The sequence below is a fragment of the Chrysochloris asiatica genome, unplaced genomic scaffold (genome assembly GCF_000296735.1).
Source record: "Chrysochloris asiatica unplaced genomic scaffold, ChrAsi1.0 scaffold00154, whole genome shotgun sequence".
Classification (NCBI taxonomy): domain Eukaryota; kingdom Metazoa; phylum Chordata; class Mammalia; order Afrosoricida; family Chrysochloridae; genus Chrysochloris; species Chrysochloris asiatica.
Window position 1 is genome coordinate 3,735,151 of NW_006408672.1, and position 10,066 is coordinate 3,745,216.

The following is a 10,066-nucleotide window of genomic DNA, read 5'->3' on the forward strand; positions in this document are numbered from 1 at the left end:
CATCTGAATCCAGCTTGAACCTCTGGCCGTTCCCTGTAATTATACTGTTGGAGCCATTTTTGAATTATTTTTAGCAAAATTTTACTTGCATGCAACTGGAGGTCAGATGGTGGGCCAGGTGCAGAATCCAGATCTAGCAAAATGCAAGCAAGCTTTGCCAGAGCTCTTAATGTATTGGAAGCAGGTCACACCTCCAGGACACTCATAGCAGATCTTATGGAGGGTTACATGTCTTAACTGCCAAACCACTGAGACTCTTAGCCCAGCCAAGTTAACACTAAACCTTCCTATCACAATTTTGAAATAAGTTCAGATTATTTCTGAAATAGTTCTGAATATCCCATTTGTTGACATGCCATTTGATCATTCTCCTTCCTGTCTCTATTACATCATCCATCTATTCATTGTCCATCCATCTTTCCTTGCAAGCTTGCAGACATTCTGCCCTGGTATTCCTCAATACTTCAGTGTGTATCTCCTAAAAGCAAGGTCATTGTCTAGGCTAGCCACAGTATGCTCATCAATATCTGAAAGTTAAGATTGAAGCAATCCAATGGAATTCACAAATCCAGTGGAGATTTTATTGATGTTTAAAAGTATTTCAGTACAGACTAACAGGACCCTATGTAATCAATGGTGTTAAAATCTGTGGTCATTTTGATACTCAAATTGCCCAATTGGTCAGTTTGAGCTCCTGACCGGCTCCTGTGTCTTTTGGACGTGTCCACATCTTGTGAGCATTTACTTTCTGACACAATGAGACAGCGTAGGCTCATTGCGCACTTCCCCATCCCAGCCTTGGGAGTAGCCATTTCTCCAAGAAGATCTGGTTTCTTTGAGTGGAGAATGGGATTTAGACACTATGGTCATGGGTGCTTGATGTACTTATGGGGTGCCATGACTTCTAGGCCTTCTCAGTGATCAAATGTGAGAAGTATAACTTTTGTGCATATACATACACTTGCATCTTTTCCTATATCTTATTTAAAAGACATGGTTTCATACCAGTGCTTTCAATTACAACCTAATGTGAAGTGCCATCAAGTCAGTGCTGACTCATAGCGACCCTGTATAGGGTTTCCAAGGAGTAGCTGGTAGTTTTGAACCACTGAACTTGTGGTTAGCCACCAGTGCTGATCCTACAGTGTTACAACAGGACTCCATATACCCATGGTTTATTTCCAGTCCTTTTGGAGGGTCTCCTTCCTGTGACATTAAGAAACTTGACTCCTACCATGTGATGGGGCTTCAAAAAGTTCATGGAAAAATTCCATTATTGTTTCATTCCAGACAAGATCATCAGTTTTACGTTTTACACAAAATACACTTTGTTTCATCTCAATGATTGCAATCCCCTCCATGGAATAATAGTTATCCCCCTTCCTCCCTGTGACTTCTATTTCCTCATTCCAGTTTTTCATGAACTTTTTGAGGTCCTCTTAAATGTGCAGATATGCTCAGTCTCTATGTAAGCATCTCCTTATCATGCTAGCTCCCTCCGTCCTTAGCCTCGCTCTTCCACACACTGCAGCTGGGATGGCCATATTACTCCTTGCCCCACCACACCTGGCCAAGTTCCCTGATCCTATAGAATCAAGCTCTGTGAAATTTTTCTTAATAAGACTGCTATTTGACTTAGCTTGATTCTCTTTTTTTCCCATTAAGGTAGTCCCTAGTTTCCTAGTGTGCTGTAACACAAACATCACAAGGGGATGACTTTATAGAACAGAGATGAAGTTTTCTCCCAATTTGGGAGGTTAGAAATCCAAATCTTGATCTGGTCATGTTGATTTCTTCTGGAGACTTCTCTGCTAATTTTTGCTGACTGCTGGCCTCCTTGGTTTGTAGGCATACGTTGTGTGTCTTTGTGTCTCTTCTGCTCTCTTCATAAGATACCACTCAGACCTCATTAATGTTTAAAAAAGAAAAGGTCAACACAAACCCTATTTCCAAACAGGGTTATATTTACAGCTATAAGGATTAGGGAGCTTTAACACATATTTACAATTCATTCCATAGCAGGTAGCTTCACTGTTCCATAGTGATAGCTTTCACGTTTTACCTTCTCTACTTCCCAGAAGATTATCCTATGGTTATTCTTTCTGGAGCAACTTCTAGCCTGAGAATTGCATGAGTATTTTTTTCTCATGAGGGAAAAACAAAAGTGAGTCAGAAGCTCCTAGTACTCTGGTAGCTCTGGGGCTAAGGGGTTCTTTCTTAGGATACTGCAAGCCAGTCCCTCCAGGGTCCGGGGATGGGGAAGGTCCAAGAGGCCAGGCCATCCCTTCGGTAGCTCTGAGATGTGGAGAGTCAGGTTTTAGAAGAGAAGTGGTGCTCCAGTGGATCACCCGTGACCATGCATACACAGAAAACCTCTCCCACTGCAGTGCTTACAGTGGCTTGGGAAGGAGCTCCACTGGGAAAGATGGTGGCAGCAGACATTCCCTTGTTCTGCCTGTTGTTGAGTCAACTCTGATTCATGGTTACCTCTTGTGTATCACAGTAGAAATACACACCATAGGATTTTCAATGGTTCATCTTTCAGAAGTAGATCACCAGGTCTTTCTTCAACAGTGCTTCTGGCAGGACTAGAACCTTTGGATTAGTAGCAAAGCACATTTAACATTTACACCACCCGGACCAACAACCAAACAACCAAACCTGCTGCCACTGAGTAGGTTCTAACTCATGGTGATCCCATGTGGTGGTGGTGTTGTCAGGTGCCATCAAGTTGGTACTGACCCACAGCAGAACTAGACACTGCCCGATCCTGGGCCAACCTCACTACTGTTGCCACGCCTTGAGTCCATCGATACTGCCTCTTGGCCAATCCATCTCGTTGGGGGTCTTCCTCTTTTTCTCTGACTCTCCACTTACCAAACATGATATCCTTCTCCAGTGACTGGTTCCCCACGACAATAAGTCCGAAGTATGAGAGGATGAAGTTTGGCCATCCTGGCCTCCAAGGAGCACTCTGGCTGCATTTCTTCCCAAATGGATCTATTGGTTCTTTTGGCAGCCCATGGCACTTTCAATATTCTCCTCCAACACCATAACTCAAAAGCATCAATTCTTCTACGGTCTTCCTTATTTACTGTCCAGCTTTCACATGTATATGAGGTTATTGAAAATACCATGGCTTGGGTTAGGTGCACCTTAGTCCTCAAGCTGACATCTTCAACACTTTAAAAAGGTCTTGTGCAGCAGATTTTCCTAATGCAACATGTCATTTGATTTCTTGACTGCTGCTTCCGTGAATGTTGATAGTTGATCCAAGAAGAACGAAGTCCTTGACCACTTCAATCTTTTCTCCTTTTATAAGGATGTTGTTTATTGGTCCAGTGGTGAGGATTTTTTTTTTTCTCCATTGAGATGTAATCCATATGGAAGGCTGTACTCTTTGATCTTCATCAGTAAATGTTTTAAGTCCCCTTCATTTTCAGCAAGCAAGGTTGTATCATCTGCATATTGCAGGTTGTTAATGAGTCTTCCTCCAGTCCTGATGCTGTGTTTTTCTTCATAGAACCCAGCTTCTTGGATGACTTGCTCTGCATACAGGTTGAATAAATATGGTAAAAGAATACAACTTTGTCACACACCTTTCTTAATTTTAAACCATTCAGTGTTCCCATGTTCTGTTTGAACAACTGCTTCTTGGTCCAGGTACAGATTCCTCATGAGCACAATTAAGTGTTCTGGAATTCTCATACTTTGCAATATTGTCCATAGCTTGTCATAATCCACACAATCGAAAGTCAATAAAGCACAGGTAAACATCTTTGTGATATTCTCTGCTTTCAGTCAAGATCCATCGGACATCAGCAATGATATGCCTCATTCTATGGCCTTTTCTGAATCTGGCTTGAACCTCTGGAAGTTCTCTATCACTGAGTCGAAATGTACTCCATGCACATAACCACCACAACCATCAACTCTATATACTTGATCTATATACTTGATCCTTGAGGTGAAGATTCCTTCCTTCTCGATTGGTCTATAAGGTTTTTAATACTTGATTTTTCAATAGAACACTAGACCTTTCTTTCAAGAGACCTCTGAGTATGCTTGAACCTCCAACTTTTTGGTTAGCTGCTGAGAATGTTAATTGCACCACCAAAAGACTTCATTTTCTTGGTGGTGGTGGTGGTGGTGGTTATGTGCCGTGGAGTCGGTTCCGACCCATAGTGACCCTGTACAGGGTTTCCGAGGCTGTAAATCTTTACGGGAGCAGAAAGCCTCATCTTTCTACTGTGGAACAGCTGGTAGTTTTGAACTGCTGACCTTGAGGTTCACAGCCTGATTCATAACCACTATGCTACCAGAGCTCCTTTTCTTTTTCTTGTTACTTATCTGGAAATCCAGGTTGGGGACTGCCCGGCACAAAAAGGTGGCTAGGAAACAACCTGGACCCCAACCTCTCATTCAGTCCTGTCATTATTCACACCCTTCACACTTCTGCTGTGCACCTCTCTTCTCAGCCTGATGAATCACCAGGATACTCTTCACTGGGCTTGGGTGACTAGTGAGTGATTTCACTGTTCTGCTCTTGGCAAGCTGAGAGATTGCACACTTCTCCCCTGATTGGCATGTCCTTCTGGTTCCACAGTCTCACCACTTTATCCTACAAATCTTAGGAAATGTTGGGTCCTGGAGCGGGATCCTTCTAAAGTCCCTTGGGCACCAGGCAGCAGGCAGCAGCCGTCAGCCTCTTGTTACTCTCACACACAAAAGCAGACAGCACGTGCACCTGTGTACTTGTGGGCTGGCTTAGCAAACAACTGGCTTACCACTTGATGGTCCACTCCCTGGAGCTGATTAGCAAAGAATTCATAATCTTCGTCCAAGTAATTGACCCTGATCTCATGTTCTCCCAGCCTTTGTTGGCCTGGAGGCATTTCTCACTGCCAAGCCTTAGTTACATCTATCAAAAGAGTGGGTGGAGCTGACAGTGTTATTAATGCCTCCTATTTACATTTACATAGCAGCCAAGAGGGAGTTGGCATTTTGCAGAAGTTGACATTCAGGGGAGAGAGATTCCTCCTACCTTGAGTTTGCACTCAGTGGTCCGGTTCTGGAAAAGTTCTAACTCAGGACAAGTTTTCTTTCCTTATCCCCTATCCCTGGCTCCCTTCCCTCCCTCCTTCCCTTTTTCTTCTCCTCCCTCCCTTCCTTCTTTCCTTCCTCTCTCCTTTCACCCTTATAATTAATTGTCAGGTGAGGCCAAGTGTTCAGAACTCCACTTCACAAGATGCTACTCCATATTCCCACCAGCAGCTCCAGGACTAATGTTTGTCTGTATGCAGATGTTAGCCAAGTTTAGGAAGACGTAGGCCCCATAATGACCATTGAGCAAGAAGAGGCACAGGCAGGCAGGCCATTCCATGCAGTGTTGCTAGTCACTACTTTAAGTTCCATTAGCAAAGAAAACTGCCTGGTGAAATCCAGTGTCAGGAAGGGCTGGGTCCAGGTGCTCAGTGTCTTATTTCCTCCATGTTGGCTTTACTAATGACCTGTCATCTCCAAGCATAAGTGATCTCATCTAGAGAATCCCATAGAGGGTTCCTTTCTCCCAGCAGACTCCCCCTTCTCAAACTCAAAATTAATCATTAATCCTAGACATTCTTTTTTTCCCCTCTTGTTGTTGTTGTTGTTATGTGCCATCGAGTCGGTTCCGACCCATAGCGACCCTGTATAGGGTTTCCGAGGGTGTAAATCTTTATGGGAGTAGAAAGCCTCATCTTTCTCCCACGGAGCAGCTGGTAGTTTCGAACCGCTGACCTTAAGGTTCGCAGCCCGATTCGTAACCACTACGCTACCAGAGCTCCTTACAGCTGAATAACTCTCAAATTGAAATGAAATTGAAAGCAATGGCGTCTTACAATTAAAATTGATAGTATTTTTTTTGGGGGGGGGATACTTAGAGGTACTTAAGTCCCTGGGTGGTGTAACTGATTAATGTGCTCAGCTGCTTATCGAAAAGATGGAGGTTCAAGTCTACCTGAAGCACCTTGGAATTAAAGCCTGGAAAACCAGCCAATGAAAACCTTATGGAATGCCACTATCTGATTTGCAACAGGTTATGAGGGTGGTACAGGATCAGGCAGTGCTTTGTTCTGTTGTGCTTGAGGTCACCAAGAGTCAGGGGACAACTTGAAGGCAGCTAATAACAAGCGTTCCTGGTGGTATAGATGCTTAATGTGCTCTGCTGCTAACCACAAGGTTGGAGGTTCAAGTCCATTCGAAGGTATCTCAGAAGAAAGGCCTGGCAATCAATTTCTTGAAACATCCTTTGGAGCAAAGTGTGACTCTGACACACATGGGTTAACTGGGTTACCTGTAAGTTAATGTTAATATATGGTTCCTTTGCTTAACTGAGGTCATGGGCCCATCACCAATCTGGGTAGCTGGGAGAAGAGGATGTTCAGATTGATCAGGCCTCGCTGGGTCAAGTGGGTAGATCCCATCTCTGAAGGCCTGGGTCATAGTTTTCTAGAGGAAAGTCATGGACACTCTTACTGGAAAAGGTGGACTAGAGGCCGGGTAGTCACAGATGCAGATGCCCCTCACAGAGGGTTCTCAAACTCTGAGGAGCATCCACAGAGCAGCTTAGCAGGGTTTTGAGCATCCAGGAGTCATGAATAGAATGTGCTTCCATGTACGATTTCTGAGCAAAACCACTCAGAGGACTCCTGATCCAGAAAGACCGTTTTGATTTACAGAGTCCCTCCAGAACAGAGACCTGTTGGCATGTGTTCTGAAGGGGCAGCTGCCAGCCCTGCTGAGAAGACTCTGCCAGTGGATTTGAAGTTACAGGAGAATCAGGTGGCCACCCCACTGGACCCTTCGGAAGCTGGGGAAAGAGCCCTCTGACTCTAGCCCTTAACAAGGTCACCAAACTGTCTGGACTCCTCTTCAACTCTTGGACCAAGTGAGAAGGAGGGTCCACATTGAACTCCACCTGGAAGGCAGGCACAGAGGCCAGACCACTGCCAATGCTGGAAGTCTGGCACCAGGCAGTTGTAGAATAGCTCCTTAATTGAAGAAAACAAACCCACCCACTAATGAGAAAAAGTTTGAATTAACCATCCCCTTTCTCAGGATGGCTTGTCTCTTCTGGCAAGGAGAGTAACAGAACAGTCCAGAGGCTCCCAGCCAACCAATTGACACAATGAAGGGTTTAGACAAGAGTACATTGTTTTTGAAGCTAATGGAAAGCGTTTTAACTGAGTTTAAAAAAGCTTGCACTAAAGGAGCTCTGGTAGCATAGTGGTTACAAATCAGGCCGCGAACCACAAGGTCAGCAGTTCAAAACTACCAGCTGTTCCACGGGAGAAAGATGAGGCTTTCTGCTCCCGTAAAGATTTACAGCCTCGAAAACCCTGCACAGGGTCACTATGAGTCGGAACTGACTCCACGGCACATAACAACAACAACAAGGGAGGTAGAGTCCTGGTGTGGTGCTGTGGGTTAATATATTGACTATAAGGTTGGTTAGAAACACAAGGTTGAGGGTTCAAGCCTACCAGCTGCTCCTCAGAAATCCTATACAGGTGGATGGCACTTAACAACAGTAAGACAGTTAAGCTTAAATTTAAGAAGTGTGCTTAAATGCAGATTAAGGAAAAAAAGAAAACAACAGGAGACAGAAAAGCATGTTGTAGAACAAGATGTATACTCCACTTTCTCATTAAAAGTATAAATTCAGGTAACTCTTCAGAAAGACAGTTCCTAGTGATTGCCCTAAAGAAACCCCTTGGAGGGGACTTTGGAGTTGGGGTGGGAGGGGGCGGTAGGTATCCATTCCATTACACACTCCTGGGCTGCTTGCTTCCACTGAGACAAGGCTTAGTCCTCTGTGGTAACCAAAATAAAAGTGAGGTCTCTGTGGCAATTGAAATAAAAATGAGCTCTCCCTGCAGGTGTTCCCGCCTCTCCGTCATTTTCTTTCCTCCTTGCATCACTTTGTCCAAACCCAGCTGTGCTACTGGAAAAACGAGACCCAGGTGAGGTGGCACCTGGCAAGGGTGTTGGGTGGGGTTGGGCAGAAGGTGACCTCCCTTTTCAAGAGAAAGCAGCTTTATAGATAGATGGTTGCCACTTCCTCCATGGGCTCTCTTAACCAGGCCTCCAGTTTTCTCTTTCCATCTTTACTTGTTGTTGTTGTTAAGTGCCGTCGAGTCGGTTCCGACCCATAGCGACCCTGTACAGGGTTTCCGAGGGTGTAAATCTTTATGGGAGTAGAAAGCCTCATCTTTCTCCCGCGGAGCGGCTGGTAGTTTCGAACCGCTGACCTTAAGGTTCGCAGCCCGATTCGTAACCACTACGCTACCAGAGCTCCTTACTGGGGGGTAAGAAATCAATGGAAGAGAGTGGTGTCTTGTCATGAAGTCATCTTCAACTCATGGCAATTCCTTGTGTGTCAGAGTACAACTGTGCTACATGGGGTTGTCAGTGACTGATTTTTCTGAAGTAGATAACCAAGACTTTCTTCCAAAGCACCTCTGTTATTTTGAAAACCTCCAGTGTTTTGGTTAACAGCTGAGTGAGTTAACTGTACCATTCAGGGACTCTGAAACCATTGTTGTTGTATGCCATGGAGTCAGTTCTGATTCATAGAGACCCTGTATAGGATTTCTGAGGCTGTAAATCTTCATGGGAGCAGAAATCCTCATCTTTGTCCCGCAGAGCAACTGGTAGGTTTGAATTGCTGACCTTGAGGTTAGCAGCCCAACTGGTAACCACTACACTATCAGAACTTCTTGAAACCATTAAAGCTCAGTTAATTAAGACCAGTTCCCCAAGCAACATGATAAATGTTGTCAATGGTGTCATTCTATTTGGGTCAACAATCAACACCATAGAAGCAGTAGTTATTGGACAAATCTGTATTTTAAGACCTCTTTAAAGTATTAAAAAGCAAAGATGTCACTTTGATCACTAAGACATGTTTGAACCTAGCCATAGTCTTTACAATGACCTCATATGCATGGAAAGCTGGACAATGAAAAAAGGAAGACTGAAAAAGAATTGATGTATCTAAGCTGTGGTGTTGGCAAGGAGTATTGAATATGCCATGGACACCAGAACAAGTCAGTTTTAGAAAGTGAGAAGCACTGAATCCTCACGCATCCTCACTAACCCTCCACTTAACCGACCATAATATTCTATTACAGTGGTTGGTCTTTCCTGATGGTGTATCCAAGAGCTGAAGTCTCTCCAGTCTTGCTTCTAAGGAGCATTCTGCGTATATTTTTTCTAGGACTGGTTTGTTCATTCTCCTGGCAGTCCACAGTACATTCTTTGCCAACATCACCATTGGAATGCAGCAATTCTGCTTTCCATTTTCATTTTCTAGTTTTTTCATTGTATATGAGGTGATTTCAAAAGCCATGGCTTGAATCAGGTGAACCTGAATTGTCAAAGTGATGTCTTTGCTTTTTAAACAAGCTCCCCGCCACCCCCAATAAATTGACCCAACACAACACATGGTTTGATTTCTTGACGGCTGCTTCCGTGGATGTTGATTATTGATTAAAGTAGAATGAAATAGCTGACAACTTCAGTTTCATTACCCAGCCACAATTACATTTTATTCTGAGCACAGTGGGAAGCATTTGAGCTTTTTACATAGGTAAGTGACACAATCATATATATGTGTTGTTGCTGTTAAGTGCTGTTGAGTTGATTCCAACTCATAGTGACCCTGCATAAGATTTCCAAGGAGCAGCTAGTGGGCTGGAACTGCTGACCTTGTGGTTTGAAGTCCAGCGCTGATCCTACAGAATCACATCAGGAATACATATATACATATATGTATATGTTGTTGTTAAGTGCCATTGAGTTGGTTCTGACTCATAGCAACCCTGTAGAGGGTTTTCGAGGAGTGGCTGATAAGCTTGAATCACCAACCTTATGGTTCAAACAACTTTGCAGTCATTTCCAACTCACGGAAATTCCTCGTGTGTCAGAGTAGAACTGTGCTCCATGGGGTATTCAATGACTGATTTTTCCCATAATGCCACACCAGGACTCTCTCTCTCTCTCTCTCTCCCTCCCTCCCTCCCTC